The sequence below is a fragment of the Girardinichthys multiradiatus genome, chromosome 18 (genome assembly GCF_021462225.1).
Source record: "Girardinichthys multiradiatus isolate DD_20200921_A chromosome 18, DD_fGirMul_XY1, whole genome shotgun sequence".
NCBI classification, from domain to species: Eukaryota; Metazoa; Chordata; class Actinopteri; order Cyprinodontiformes; family Goodeidae; genus Girardinichthys; species Girardinichthys multiradiatus.
Genome location: NC_061810.1, coordinates 40,005,751 through 40,022,557, shown reverse-complemented (window position 1 = coordinate 40,022,557; position 16,807 = coordinate 40,005,751). Strand labels below are relative to the sequence as shown.

At 39.8% G+C, this 16,807-nt stretch overlaps 1 protein-coding gene and 1 long non-coding RNA gene across 2 annotated transcripts in view; one reads left to right on the top strand and one right to left on the bottom strand.

The window, feature by feature from the left end:
- schip1 (schwannomin interacting protein 1) overlaps positions 1-16,807 on the bottom strand; it is a 419,733-nt gene that overhangs the window by 213,136 nt on the left and 189,790 nt on the right. The gene's annotated exons all lie outside the window — the stretch shown is intronic.
- The window catches only part of LOC124884052, a 92,574-nt gene that overhangs the window by 72,797 nt on the left and 2,970 nt on the right, over positions 1-16,807 (top strand). The gene's annotated exons all lie outside the window — the stretch shown is intronic.

Sequence of the window (16,807 nt, the reverse complement as noted above, 5' to 3'; positions counted from 1 at the left end):
GTGACTGGCCAGCTAAAAACGTAAAATCCAATAGTTATCCAGTGTGAATGCACCATACTGGAGCACTACCAGATCACACTAACAAATCTCTTAGATGTTACTTAGGAAAACAAACTTAAAATCTGCCATTTAAGTCAGTTGTTTAAAAATAAAGTCACAGGAAGCGCAGAGATGCAAGAGGCTAATTCAAAAAGAAAACTGTGTTCTAAAACATGCTGAGTCATTTCTGTGGTTTATTCAGTCTACAGGCAAGCTAGGGAGAGAGAGACTCTCAACAGATAACAAGAAGGCGTAATGGCATCAAAGTTGTTCTTTTTACTTTTTTGAGTTTATCATTTCTGTCCATCATGGAACATGCTGGATTAGAGATATTGTCCATATTTTGGAAATCTAAAACTTAAAATAAGAATCTACATTCACCAGGGAATTCAGAGACTAATGTTTTAGTACTGCTAGCCACACTAACAGAGCTAATTGGTCATATAAAATGCCAAAGGCAGTTTAAAATGTCATCTCCATGATTATTTTTCTCTCTCTTTATTAAATATTAATAAAATAATTTTTTACACCAACTGATCTCTCATATTAGATTATAGTTCTTTAACAGAAATTGCGGTCAGTAAAAATAAGTATTGGCTGCTCAAAGCTTTATAAAGGCCAAAGATTGGAAGTAGGCCACACCATTATAATCAATGCACCTCTTCAAATAACCAACCTGGGAGATCAGTATTCATAAACCACTAGACTGGTCCGGTTATTTCACTTCATTGAGTTTTGTGGTTTATTAAGGCCAGTTATAAGCTGTAGCATGCAATGTTTGATGGAAGTTTGTTTTAGCTCAACATTGCTTTAGTACATAAATTAATATATTCACATCATGCAAAACCAAAAAACCACTCCAGTAGTATTTAAAGGTCACACCGTGGGTAAGAACAGAAACTGTTAAATGCTCACTTCAAATTACAAAAACAGTGTGTAATGAAAAGTTGTCATCTCACTGCTATACGTCTGTGTGTGTTCGAGAGGGAGTGTGTGTGTGTGTGTGTATGTGTGTGTGTGTGTGAGCTGGAATGACTGCACTAACTTGATCAAGCAGGATTAATTGATTGCCACTGTGGTGATTTCATTTTCTACAGGGAGACAGAGAGATGTGCTTCCTAGCAACAATCTTGCAGGACCCACTCACTGCGCAGCTAGTTGATTTGAACACCTTTCTCTCGCTAACGCTCTCACACACACCTCCACACGCTCATTTTGTGGAGCTCAACACATAGAGGAAAATAAAATCAATCGTAGCTCCACTGATAAAATTCATTAGCATTAGCATTCACTTACAGATTTCAGGACAATAGAAGAACGACTCTCGAGCCGGGGATTAGGATGAAAGATACACATTTCCACATGTTAAAACTGCAAACTTGGATGCATTGTATTGGGGTTTTTGGTGATATAAAACAAAACAAATCATATTTGTGAAGGAGAAGGAGAAAGGTGTATAATATTTATTTATTTTGTTTTACTAACAAAAACCAAAAAAGTGTTCCAGGCATTGTTATCCAGTCCCTCTTTGATGAACCAGCTTCAACTGAATTACAACAGAACATCTTTAGCAACTCTCTGTCTTGCTACAGATTTTCAATTCAAATTTAGTCTGGACTTTGACTATCCCATTCTAACACGGGCATAAGCTTTGATCTAAACCATTTGCATGTAGATCTGGCTACAAGCAATTGGGCCGCCTGCACAGGTGGTTGATCCAGATGGTGACTATTTATTTTTAAACAGGAGACAACTTAAAATATTCATACAATGGGAAATGTTAGGTACAGGAACTAGCCTTAAGCCAAAAAGAGCACGGCTAATCACTGAAAAGTCCACCAATCTCGAATGGGGGATGACACAGTATCCAATCAGCTTGCTCCAATCAGAATTAGTCCCCCTCCACCTAAAATATCAACCATAAGAAAATAACTATTTGGGCAAAACAAACTAATACTTTATAAACTTAAAATAATCTTTTAAAATAACCTGGAAAGATATAAAAAGAGAGAAAGAACAATGAGCATTGACCTGTTCCCCAGTCAGTTTCGTTTCACTGGAGGGACTAATTACATCACTGAATTATCTGGCCTAAGTGCTTGCTATCAATCAGCAAACTTGGATTCTCTTTAGGCGAGTTCATTTGATTCAGGAAAAGGATACATTCTCACTGCCTAATGGTAACAGAACAGCTGGAGATTTCTCAGCTTGACAAAGCAGGTCCTGCTCTCTCAGACACTGCACTGCAGCAGTTGCACTGATCCACTATTCATCCTGGAATACTAGACCAGTGGGATACATTCAAGGTCTTAGCTTAGTGCCTGCCTCCTGTCTGCCGGGATCTGTTTTTAGAGGGTTTAATTGGGAGCGGAAGAATGATGACCACCAAAGGCATTCTGTGGTGAAACATAATGATCTTGCTCACCCCTCCTCTGTAATACCTTCCTTCTTTCCTCTTCCTTCACTTTTCTCAGTTAATGGCTTCCCAGTTTTCAAGTTTAATAGCTCACAGAAAATGTTTGCCTACAAAAAAGCAAAGTGACGCATCATAAGGCCAAAAAAAATAAAAAATGAATAAATAATAAACCAAGAAACAAGGTTGTTTCATGTACTTTTTATTGCTCAAGTCATACAGCTAGCAACATTGGAGCTAAATTTGAAAAACCTTTTCTTACGTTTCATCAAATACGGTGATATTTTCATTACTCTTTTTACACCTTTTCATGCAAAAATAGGACTAAATTATTAAAGAAAATATCTTTGATCTTAGCCACTAAGCAGCTGTGACAAACTAAACTCAAAAATTTAAATGAATAAAACAGGAGTAATTACCTGTGGGTTATCTCTGTCTAGTAATTAATCACCATTGGCAAATGTCTGAAACTGATCAGCCTGCAAAGCTTTATGAATTATTCTGATGGCAGATCAGCCTGGAGCTATTGTTCTGCTTTGTGTTATCTCTGATATTGGACACAGAGGTGACAGCAGATGACCACAGGAAATATTTTGCATAATAGCTTTCATTTCCCCAAGTAGTCCTTTAAATAAATTGAATGCAATTGATTTGAGATCGTTATGTCTTTAATAATTGACTTTTTGAGAAGATGCTGTGCATCTTTATGAGTTACAACTCCTTCCCCACTGCAAAACCAGAATCAACTAACATTCACCTCCAATGTTGGTTTGTGGTCTACCAGTGAGGAAAATGAAGAAGCACAAAATGAGGTAACAAAAGGAGTTACAAGATACTGATGTGCAACATTATATATAGCCACTCAGCGTGGTGCTTCCACTGACATGCTTGATAGTTGGTACAGTGTTCAAAGATATAAAAGCCTTCCCTTGACTCCAAAATTACTGTCACTGTGGCTAAATAGTTGAATACCTGTCCCCTTTGATCATAAAACCTCTATTACTGGCTTTTCTGGCCCAGTACTGGCTTTCTTGGTACCTGCTTGCAAGTAGGCTGACCAGTGCCGAAATGTGACGTGAACAGACTGCTGTTCACTGATTGGCCATTAGCGTGGTCAGGTGTATGTCAGCGGCATGAGAAAGTGTTCGCAGAGCTAGTGGAGAGAATGACAAGCCTCGGATTTTATAGCACACCGCAGTGCGAGGAAAAGCTCCAAAAACTCGAGCGACTACAAAACTGATTGCAATGGCCAGAGCGGGTTAAACTGAAAATCACTGTTGGAGGACATGGTGTACAACGGTGAGTGTTAATTTTACTTTGCTTGTTTGTATTTAAAACTTAGCTCATATTTTGTAGACTCACATCAAACCATAAGACAGTAAGGGTCAATAGCGGCCCAGCACACGGTGCTAATGGCTGGAGGTGGGGCTTCAAGCCATAACTCCAGACGTCAGTGAGTCAATGGAAATACAATAGCTTTGGTGTGGAGTAGAGCGAGATCGAGCAGAGTGGAGCCTTGAGTTGTTGGAACCATGAATGGAAAAGAGGCATTAGCCAGGCTTAAAGGTGCTGATTTCCGGGGAGGTGCCCTTTCTTGGTCATGACCCTCTTAATCCAGGTTGATCTAAAAGTTACTTAGCAGTGGATAGTGATACTGGTGTTCCAGTGGCGTGAGTCTTATTTGTTAACATCCTAACAAATTTCCTTTCCCCTGAGGGAAGGCTGTTTTTAGCAAGAAACGTTTCTCTATTTTCATTTAACTCAACATTAAAGAAAAGTACAGTATATTATTTGGCATAACAGTGGACACATCCAGCATTGTGTTATTCACAGTAAGGCATATTGTCTTGTGGTGTGTCATATATTTCTGTGATTCTATATACATTGTTTTAGGTACAGCCTTGGTCATGACATAAAACATCAGCTCATCATTATCAGCAGTCTGAGCACTAGGATGCTGCATTGTACCAATTACCCAGAACGTTTAAAACTTTTCAGGTCAATTTGACCCAGACGTGCACTTGTGGTAAATATTAAAGTATTCATTATAATGGGGGAAAGCTAAATGTATGCTCTCTGTGTCCTTCAGACATTCAGAGACACAGAGTCATGCATGCTCAAACAATATGAGTAAAATTGAGAGAGCAAAATGTGTCTTTCCTCTGTGCTTCCCCCGACTGTGTGTCCATCAGGCTAAATGAGAGATGAGAGGCTCAGCTTGGTATGACTTTAATACAATGCTAATGTCAGGGATACAGCCGACAGTCATGAATATCTTTTCATGATAACACACATATACAACCATGCAAAAAATATACATGCACTTACAGACAGAGTATTGGCACGTGCCATCTTCAATCAATGCACTGCAAGTCTCTAGGCATTCATCTCAGAGACAAGGCAAGAACAATAACAGATAGAAGTTTCAATCATACAAGAGAACCTGCAAAGACCATAGCCAGGGGCTTCTTTTGGTGAATTGTATCTGTTTATAACACACAAGAGAACAGCTTTAAAAAGTAATTCTAGGGTCGACTGACTGAATAATAGTGGTTAGGTGTTTTTAAACATGAACAAAGGCGCATTTGGCTCCCGTCATGTGACAGGAAAGCAGAGCCGATGTACCTGTACTTTAGCTAATGAAATGGAAAGACCCCTGCAGGGCGTTGTTCTGCTTGATTTCCTCCAGCCCTGCAGTCAGCCGAGACCTGGCACCGGGTAACTATTCAGGTCCACACATATTAATGACAAACTAGGATCATAGCTTGTGTGAGCTACAGAGAGCAAAGCATTCGGAAGACTCCCCATACTTCCTATAATTTCAGAAATCATTTTTGATTAGGTTTTATGTGTGTCTAGTTTGGAGAAAGGATGTAAATTCAATTGTAGGAATCATTAAAAAACTATATAGGTTAAGTTTTGTAGTGTCCTTGAATTATTAAAATGTCCCTTCTAGAAGAAAATGTTTGTTTTCCCTTAATTATTCCTTAAACTTCTACAATTGGTGTCAGTCACTTTAATGCAAACAGTCTTAATTACAGCTTGTCAATTGTGAGTATTAGGGCTAACATCACTGTTTTTCAGCTATAGCACTATGATTTTATAAAGTACAACAAACAAACAGTAATTTGCTGCACACATAAACATCAAATCAATATGTATCAGCTTTACCTATGTTTTTGACAAAAGTTAATGTTTAACTTATTAAAACCAAGAAACAAAATACATATTTTTAGCTTATTAATTTAAAACTGTTGCTGCAGTAAAAGAAATGTGCAAAAAGTGTATGCAATGTGTAAGCTGGTATTGGGGTAACAGTCAAGAAAACAACTCTTATGGAGTGCTCAAGGTAAAATGAGACATTGCTCTAGTGTGTAGTGTTAAGTGTAATGGTTTCTTGGTGCTAGATTATGAAGCCAGGTTGGGGCTGTTTTTCATTGAGCAGAAGAATATGTGGGAGTACCTGTAGCTGCTGTAATGAACTACAGGAAATATTCCTATTCATATTATTTCCGGACAAATCCTATGCTGAGTTGCCAAAAGTACAAGAGAACAAAAATAACAAACTTTTTTTTGAGATTTCACAAATATCAACTGAAGAGTACATGATGTTGATAAAAAACTATTGATTTATCTCTTAATATGATGGTATACACTGGAGGGAAGGCAAGCACTTTATTAACTGTTTCAGCATATATAACGGCTTTTTTTTTTGCATAGATCTAAGAAATTTGAGCAGACTTTGTGGTACTTGTTCTGTGTTCTTTTCAGCAGAGCAAATACTTAAAATTCACACTTGGGAGCAGGTGAAGGAAACCATTTAGAATAAAAAAGTCAAATTATGAGTTAAAAGTTGCTCTGCATAGTCATACACATTTTCGTTCTGTTTCTGTACCCACGTTTAACAAAAACTGCTTTGTGTTCTGCTCTCTCTATTATTGTGAGAATTCACCTCTCTGTTCTTGACTCAATTATTTTTTTCTCTTTGCCTATCAACAAAAATTAACGTACTAAAGATTGATTTTTCAGGACAATTTTGTTTTCAGCTCATGTTGTCCTAATGGTAGCTGAACAGATTCTATTTTGCTAACATTATCAGTGATTTTATTTCCTGTTGGACAAAACAGATCCGTTGGAAACACCGTGTCTGAAATATGCATGAAATAATATACTGGTGAAAGATGAGTGGAGTTTCAAATACTACGGGAAGTCAGAATAAATATCTAACCCTCCTAGAGAGCAAGAAAAGGGTTTTTGGGGTCTGACTGAGTGTACAGAAGGGCTTAGGAATGACTTGAGCTTTAAAATATGCAAAGAACATCACAGAAAAGAAAGCTCAAGGTTTTGACTTTAAAAGCTCTGCTTTATGTGTTTGTGTTTCTCAATACATGTATAAAGAGATGCATCACAGAAAAACCATCACATCTAGCTAATAAAAGGTTTCTTGATGGGTTAGATTTGTGTGTATGGGCATGGAAAAGCAATTTATCTCCAAAACAGGGTACTTGTTTCTATGGTTAACAATTAATATGAAAGATGAACGCAGACATGCGCTCATCTATTGATCTGAGTGACTGAAATTCTTTTTCTCTCCTTTCAACATGCCAGAAGCTAGTTGTGGTTGTTAACCGATCTGTCTTTCCCACTTTCGTCGTAACACATGAACTTACTCTATTTACTGTCAGAGTGATTTATCCTCTCTGACTTTTCATTCATCTCAGCTTAAACACATTTCTGGTAATGGACCGTCATCATGATGTGTGGTGAAGACCCATGAGTTGTTTTTGTAAGAAACTGGTCTCTGCATCCTGGAAAAACAAATGGAGACTATTGCAGATTTCTTTGTCAGATGGCAATTGAACACATACAGTGCATTAGACAGGTTGCTGGTGGAAAAGAATAAAACTTACCCCAACAAATAGGATTGCAGAGTACCTGCACCACTGTAATGACAACAGTGGAGGTAAACTGATAATGTGGGACAACAACAACTGATCCTTAAAACAGTGGTCTCAAACCCCTGTCCTTGAGGCCCTGTACCTGCAACTATTAGATGTGTACCTGGAACAAGTCTAAATCGGATGCCTGAATTACCTACTTTGCAGGTCATCAAGTTCATCAAGCCTGCCTAATTATTTGATTCAGGGGCATTGAAGCAAAAACACATTTCAAAGTTGCAGGACAGATGTCCTTGAAGACAGACGTTTCAGACTGTTGTCTCAAAGAACTTGTTCAGAACTTTTCAACTGAGGTTCTGTTAAAACATTTTAAGCAGTGTAATTAGCTGTCTTCATTTAGTATAAATCCAGGAGGTTCTGACCCGGAGGCTAAAGCTAACATCTAGCCCTGGAGTGGCCAAGACTTAGGGTGTATTCACACCAGGAAAGTCCTTTGGTCCACTTGTTTGGCCTGGACAAAAACTGGACTTCATTCTTTTGTTTGGTGCGGTTTGCATTCACATTGTACTTTTTGAAAGTGAACTACAACTTGTAAACAAAGCCATGCCTGTGGCTATCATTGGTCCCATTGGACAAAAATGACATGGGTGGGACAAAACACAGAACAGGAAATGGAGGAAAACAACAGTGGAAGTCCTGCAAGAAGCCCCTCTGTTGTGCATATTTGTTTCATAATTACAGCTGCAATATCTTTGTGAGGTGCAACTTTCTATTTCTAATTTTGGAACGGCAAATGCGCACTACAAGCTGAATTAGACAATCTGTTCTGCATGCCCTGACCCACAGCATGCTGGCGGCAGCATTGCTAAGCAAAAGACAGCAGATCAGGTATGACTTCAGGACAACATTCACTATTCACAACATTCCCTACAGTGGCTTGTTACGTCCAAACAGGCGCAGCTTTCCTGTGGTTGTGGTTCATATTCGCACTAGAAGCAAACCGCACCAGAGTTCGTTTGGAAGCGGACTAAAATCACCTCAAAGGTGGGTCTTGGTCCGGTTGTTTGGTCTGATCCAGGATTCACGTGAGTGTATTCACACCTGCACAAAAGGTGGAGACCAAGGGGGGAAAACTCTGGTCAATTTAAAGTGGACCAAAAGTGGCAGGTGTGAATATACCCTTAAGCAAATTTCTATCTTAAAAAGATTCTTTAAACAGCTCTAGCCTGAAAAAGTTCATTGAGTTTTCTGCACATACTTAACTTTACCTGTCCTCAAAGTTGCACTGGACAGTCACTTACTAATAACCTAATGATTTTTCTTCTTGGGAAGTATAGTTAAGAAGTGGTGCACTATCAGTGATCTCCCTGTGCAAAGCAAGTATTGGGAACAAGACATGTAATGACTGTCCGTTATATAGGTAAAGAGGACTAAAAAGCAACAAAATAGCAATCACTTAACCAGAGTTCCCTTTCTGAACCTTTTTAATCAGCATGTGTTTCGGACAGGAATTGCATGTGCACCACCTACTACCTCATGTCCTATGTAAATATTAATTGGCTTCTTTCTAAATAATCATTCAATGCAAGCACGTTAACAGTTTAAAGTTTCCTTTAGTTTGTTTAAAAAAAATAAACACAATTTTAACATAAACCACAATGATGTTTTTGAGATAGGAGTTGTTTTAAAATGGTACAAGTCTTGGACCAGGAGTTTGATTCAGCCTCTGGGTTCAACAATTGTACATTAATACTAAATGAAGACTCCAAGGTAGTTAATTACTGCAGGTAAGATAATACATGCCCATAACCTTTAAACAGAACTTCATTTAAAAAAAACTCCTGAATGATCCCATTATTTTAGCAGCAGAGTTTTCACTTTGATGAAGCAACCTTTTCAGCACAAGACCTTTAGAGATCTATCTGTGTAAAAAATTGCGGCATTTCATTTGGAAACATCTAAAAACAACTGGAATGTTTGGTCTCTGAGAATGCTGTCCTAAGATATGCGGAAAAGAAGAACATATTGATCATACAATATGTTAACCATTAGTATTGTAGGTGGATATTTCCCTAGTTTCAGAAATGCTGCATCTCTCATACATAATGAAAATGCGCACTAAATACTTGTACTGGAGATTATGATCTAATTGTATTTAGTATGTGTCATTTGTTCAGTAACAGAGGTAGAAAGAGGACCACTGATGGAACACTGATGCTTACTCTTCCCTTGATAAGCAAAAGGTTATTTGAGGAAACCTGTAATAGAATAGGTCTAGTGATAAAAACAAATGACGGGAAATAATAATATGTGCTGCAGTGCAAATTTAAAATACTTAAACAAAAACCATATCCAAGCTGATTTAATTTAAAACTCTTCAGCGTATTAAAGGCATTTAAAGATGACAGGGAGAGGAGGATATCAGGTTAACTGTAACTTATCAGACACATCACACAAGCTAATCAGAGACAGCCCTAAAGTGACTCTTCACAGTATTCGTTTCTGTTCTTTTGCAGTTCTTACAAGACAATCTATGCAGGCTGCATAAATAATGATCCACTGTGTTAGAAGAATAAAGAGACTATGTCATTCTGTTTCACTCTGTAAGTAGGCTATCTTTTCCTGTGTTTGGGGGTCCTTTGGGGATCGTCACTTTGCTCACTCTGTCAAATGAGGTGCACTTATGGTTCTCTTTTGCAGCACTCAGCCATTCTCCACACTCATATTTTCTGCTTTAAAATTGGCCCTACAACTGCAAGAAGAAGAGCTCCACTCAGTCACACACATGTATTAATACCAACCAGACAGTCATTTGGACAGTACATGCATTATTTGTCCCTTGATGGCACATGGATGGTTTGGGAACATCAATAAGTAAAAAAGAAGGAATCAGCAGAGAAGCAAGAATGAGCTAAGTAAAAAATGGGTAAAACTACAGACACCACAGAGCAGAGGGGAAATGTATTTGCAATTGCCAGACAATTCACGGGCATATGACTGCCCAAAGACAAGAAACAGGAAAGTAGCTGGGGTTGGCAAAGTCTAGGACAGTACGTGTATGGGAGACTGAACCAGTGTCACCGACTCAAAGCTGCCAAATAACCCTAAGTTGCTGATCAGGCTGTTTTTGAGCAGCAACATTAAATGTCCTTTACAGTCACACAATCCTCTTATCTGAGTTGATTTCCAAAACACAAAGTTACAAGAAAGTGTTTTGCTGTGAATTAGTCTATGGCAGGGCTGTGATCATTGTCTGTGTACACGGCTCAAAGGCCAAACCCCAGGAAACAGCAAAAGGAACTGATAAATAGAAGTGGACAGAGGGTCCATATAGTGGGAGTACCAATAAAATGAAGCTAGTTAAACCCGAACTGATCCTGCTTTGTGTTTTTCTGAGATGCATCTCCCTCACTTTGTTTAAAATGGCATAACTAGGAGAAAAGAAAATTCACAAATATTTTTTTTTATTCTCTCAAAAAGATAAGCACAAAAACAACACAAGAGGATCAGTTAAATCAGTAATGGTACCCTGATGTGAACTGAAGTCAAGGACTCGCTCATTTACCTTTTGACCTAAACCTGGAAGCCAAGTTCTACAACATGTTGTATTATTTATACAATATCTGACACTGGTTGGGCCAAATGCTGAGTATAAAGAACTGCCCTGGGTGAAAACTTCATCCAGGGATATCAATTTGGTTTAATAAGAACAAGAATTAATAAACCTTACAGATGGCATTTGTGGCCTATTGGTTAGCCCTGCTTTAAATCTTGGACCCCATGTTGCCTGCAGACACTGTTTATTGATGTGTGAACATTTAACAGTATGGACGATTGATTCAATGTAATTTGTGCTGTAAAACCATTTTCAGCGGTTTGTATGACAGGAAAATGTAATTTTAGTTAGTTTTCAATTTCTTGTGTTAGAATTTCGTTTATCAAAATATAAATTAAAGGCAGAAACAAATGAAGTACATGGATGCATTTAAGCTGTCTTCCCAATGAACATTTTGTAAATTAAAATTTGAGTAAGACCTGATGCATAATAACCTGTCCACTCTAGACTGCAAAGTCTGTCTAAATTTCATCAACTGTTCCAGTCCGTTAGGGTTTGCTGTGACGTTCATGTGCAATGAATTTTTGTAACCATGCTAATAACAACAGTAACAGTCACATTCAAAGAGTGGTGCTAAATACACAGCACAAAAGAAAAATGGTGTGTCAGATCTTGGCCAGAAGAAAAAACAACAACAATAACACTATTTTTTTTTTTGAAATACAGTGTGCAGAGATGCTTTTCTCTATCAATTTGGATAATTTACTCAAAAGAGTGAATTTGTGTCAGTGCACACAGACAGGTATATTTAGACCATAATAAAAGAGAAAATCTTTTTATGTAAAAAAAGAATTATCGACGATATCTGCTAATTTTTTGTTTGAAAGAATACATTATTTTCATCATATAAAAAAATTTTCATTAAATTATAAGTCATTGATTTGTTCATTCATTCATCTTCTTTACCACTTATTCCATAGTGTGTCATGGGGGGAGCTGGTGCCAGCAGCAGTCTACGGGCGAGAGGCAGAGTACACCCTGGACAGGTCGCCAGTCCATCACAGGGCAATACAGAGACACACAGGACAAACAACCGTGCACACACTCATTCACACCTAAGGGCAATTTAGAGAAACCAATTTACCTAACAGTCATGTTTTTGGACAGTGGGAGGAAGCCGGAGTACCAATTGAGAATCCATGCATGCACAGGGAGAACATGCAAACTCCATGCAGAAAGACCTCATAGTAAGGACCAATGACAATGCTCATCATCAAAGAGCCACGTTCCTGAAGCAGGGAAATTGAAATGGGTTCCATGAATGTTACAGAGACATGGTGCATACTGTTTCAGGAATGAATGTGCTGTTTCACAAACTTCCAGGAACTGTCAAACAAAAAGTGTGAGCTCTTTCCTCTCTCTGCAGGGGCCTGCTGCCTTCTCAGTGAGGGCTGGGCAAAAACCTCCAGTCAGTCTGTCAATTTAGCCTCCTTGGTGTAGCACAATGATGCATAACAGTCGACATTTTATTTAATCAGTTGCCCTATTTAGATGCTCACTTTTAGAATGAAAGAAACTGAATTTATCGAGTATCTTTTTCTAATAAGATACAGAAAAGGTCTTCAAATAAATGGGAGATAAGTCAGTAAAAATGTTTAATCAGCCATAAAATGCAATATTTATTCTCAGTTTAAACCCAAATTGTTAAGAGAAACTCATTGTACAAGCTGAATAAGAAATTTGTTTGCCTGCTGTGCTTTATTCAGTTTAAAGCCTGAGATTACTCTGCAGTAGTTAGGTTTATGGAAAGCTAAACAACTGTTTAGTGAAAAGTCTCTGTAAAAGTTGTGTTCATATCTTCTGTCAGTTCATAAGTATTATCACTGCAAAAATATTAGAAATATTCAACCCAGTTTAGATTACAAAAACATTGCGACCCCCACCTTCTTTTCTTTTTCATTAAAAGGCTCATCTCATTCATCTCCTCCTGATTAAAAATTAGGGTTGGGCATTAGGTCAGATAGTGCAAATGATACCATGTAATTAAGGCTCTGGAAAGATAGGGGGATATTGATGAATTTAGCATGAAAAAGGGACAGGACAGTCGTGATTTTCTTAGTTCAGCTCCAGGCCAAGAGTGGAGATTTTTAGTTAGTGATGAATTGAGTTTAACTATGCAATCTGGCAGGGAGTGGTGTCATTGGAACTGTTCATTAAAGACTCAGTCCCTCACATTTTCTCTTTAGCCTTCATGTCTATGCAGAATGAAAGGGGATTAGATGGAGATGTGTAGAAAATAGGTGGTCTTTTTTCTCCTTCCAATTTAAAATAGGTTGACATGACATGAAAAATATGTTCACCATGTCAACACTTATCAAGACTAGCATTCTAGTTCTTGTCTGATAAATGGAACTAAAATTAATGGTTTAAATGGGTAACAAATACACATCAGTCAACTACTTACCTCTAACAGATTATAATCATTTAAGCATAATACATTTTATTGTTTGCTATGAAATACCCTGTTTTTATTTTTATTTTTATGGACAGTTCAGATAACAGCTTGTTTAAAATATAGTGTAGCTTAAGTTAAAATCAGGTCAGAGGTGCATATAAGTAAAAAGCAATTTCTGCACAGCATATCTACATGTTGTCATTGCAGTAGCAATGTTTGCAAAATCAAAAAGGGCTGATTGGAACTATTTGGTTGGACATCATGTTTTAACGGCCATTGAAATCATAAACTTTGCCAGTTCTCTTACTGTCGTTGATGCACACTATTTGTCTATTTGTAGTGTCTGAGATGCAAAAGCAATTAAATGGTGGATCAAGAAAATATATAAAGGATATTACCAAGTGTTATCATAGGTCCCCCCTCCTAGCAGTTGTTAGACTTTGTAACCATCACTGTTCCCAACAAACTGAATAAGTTGTTTGCATCCCTGCTATTTTTTGCAGTTTCCCATGTTCTTTTAAATACTCTGTTATTTTTGCACAAATGTATAAAGCACAATTAGCATATTTGTTCAGTTATCTTACTCCAGTATGCTATTTATTTTTTTGCTGTGCAGTCGACTGTCTCATCCAATTTGTAAATTGTTAATTTGACCTTACAGTACAGCCTTATATTCCTATTTTATTTTAAATACTGATATCTTTAGGTCCATTCGTCAGTCACTTGCTTTTAATACTGTACATTAGCTGTGCTAATTGCTAGTCATTCTGTGCTTAGATGCTAAATAAATTTTAAAATGCTCTATAATCATTTTGTCTTCATTTTTACCATTGCTCTATATGTATCATGGATTTAATGTGATTATCTTATCTGTTGTTTTATATTCATATAAAGCACATTGAAATATGTTGCATATAGATGGTGCTGTACAAATAAACATGTCTTCGTTTTTGTTTTAAAATAATGGCTAAACCCTTTGATGTGACATCGGCTTTGGTCCTAAAATAAATAACTAATAACCGCAGAAGGCAAGAAGGGTTTTTTGAATGCCCTTCCATTATCTTCTTATATTATAACTTGAAATAAGAAAGTGCAAATTGGCATTGGCATGAGAAAGTTTTAAAAGACTGGAGACTGGCCACAAAATTATTATAGATGCATCTCCAACAAACACCTTTCTCATGACTTGTTTACAACAAGCCTTTTCCTTCTACTTATCCCACTGAACACCTGTTACAAGAGTTTCCTGTGTTTCCATGTCTAGGACATGTTGAAATGCAACAGAACAATCATACCATGTGTTCTCTCCAACAAGATAACTAGCTACACAGAGCTGAACTCTGGTTCACTGATATTACAGTTTAAGGAAAATCTCTTGTAGGTGCAATTTCAAAGTGCTGCAAACACCTTTTTTCTTTTATGTTTAGGGCACATAATTCACATGAAATTCAATACTAGGGCCCTTTTTATGTGAAACAGAACCGGTGGAAAAAGGAAGCCCACAGATGCAGACATGCTTTTCATTCTGGCGGTGAAGAATAAGACAGAATGAAGCTTGTGTTCAAGCTGGGTGATCAGCTTTAGTGAAAACTGATTTAACTAATCTTACTCCATAATTCAAAGACCCTGGCTGCATCAGGGCCAGACTCGTACTCGTCGTCTTCCGCTTGTCCGGGACCGGGTCGCAGGGGCAGCAGACTCAGCAGAGACGCCCAGACGTCCCTCTCCCCAGACACCTCTACCAGCTCAAGGCGTTCCCAGGCCAGCCGAGAGACATAGTCCCTCCAGCGTGTCCTGGGCTGTCCCCTGGGCCTCCTCCCGGTGGGACGTGCCTGGAACACCTCCCGAGGAAGGCGTCCAGGAGGCATCCAGTATAGATGCCCGAGCCACCTCAACTGGCTCCTCTCGATGTGGAGGAGCAGCGGCTCTACTCCGAGTCCCTCCCGGATGGCCTTACCAGGGAGGCTGAGGAGTGTGATCCCCCTGTAGTTGGAACACACCCTCCGGTCCCCCTTCTTATGAAGGGGGACCACCACCCCAGTCTGCCAGTCCAGAGGCACTGTCCCTGTCCGCCACGCAATGTTGAAGAGGCGTGTCAACCATGAGAGCCCAACAACATCCAGAGACTTGAGGTACTCAGGGCAGATCTCATCCACCCCCAAAGCCTTGCCACCGCGGACCTTTTTAACCACCTCGGTGACTTCAGCCTGGGTGATGAAAGAGTCCAGCCCCGAGTCCCCAGCCTCTGCCACCACGGAATGCGTGATGGCAGGATTGAGGAGATCCTCGAAGTACTCCTTCCACCGCCCGTTAATGTCCTCAGTTGAGGTCAGCAGCCTCCCACCCCCACTATAAACAGTGTTGGCAAAGCACTGCTTCCCCCTCTTGAGGCGCCGGACGGTTTGCCAGAATCGCTTCAAGGCCAACCGGTAGTCCTTCTCCATGGCCTCACCAAACTCCTCCCAGGCCCGGGTTTTTGCCTCTGTCACAGCCCGGGCCGCAGCACGCTTGGCCTCACGGTACCCGTCAGCCGCCTCAGGAGTCCCACAAGCCAACAGCCGATAGGACTCCTTCTTCAGCTTGACAGCTTACTGCTGGTGTCCACCACCGGGTTCTGGGATTGCCGCCGCGACAAGCACCGCAGACCTTACGGCCGCAGCTACGGGCAGCAGCATTGACAATAGATGCGGAGAACATGGTCCACTCCGACTCTATGTCTCCAACATCCTCCGGGATCTGGTCGAAGCTCTCCCGGAGGTGGGAGTTGAATACATCCCTGGCCGAGGGCCCCGCCATGCGTTCCCAGCAGACCCTTTCTCCTCCTCCAGCGGATCCAACTCACCACCAGGTGGTGATCAGTGGACAGCTAAGCCCCTCTCTTCACCCGAGTGTCCAAAACATGCGGCCGAAGGTCTGATGATACGACAACAAAGTTGATCATCGACCTCCTGCCTAGGGTGTCCTGGTGCCAAGTGCACTGATGGACACCCTTATGTTTGAACATGGTGTTCATTATGGACAATCCGTGACTAGCACAGAAGTCCAATAACAAAACACCACTCGGATTAAGATCGGGGAGGCCATTCCTCCTGATCATGCCTCTCCAGGTGTCACTGTCATTTCCCACGTGGGCGTTGAAGTCCCCCAGCAGAATAATGGAGTCCCCGGGAGGGGCACTATCCAGCACCCCCGACAGTGACACCAAGAAGGCCGGGTACTCCGCACTACCGCTCGGCCCATAGGCTGAGACGACAGTCAGGGACCTATCCCCAACCCAAAGGCGCAGGGATACGACCCTCTCATCCACTGGGGTAAACACCAACACGAGACGGCTGCCAGATATATGGAGGTATACGGTCCAGTAAGTTTTACGTAAAACGTATTCAGGCTGCCAAGCATTCACAAAAAGCAGTGCCTATGAACAAAGAAATATGGCTTAGTGCTAT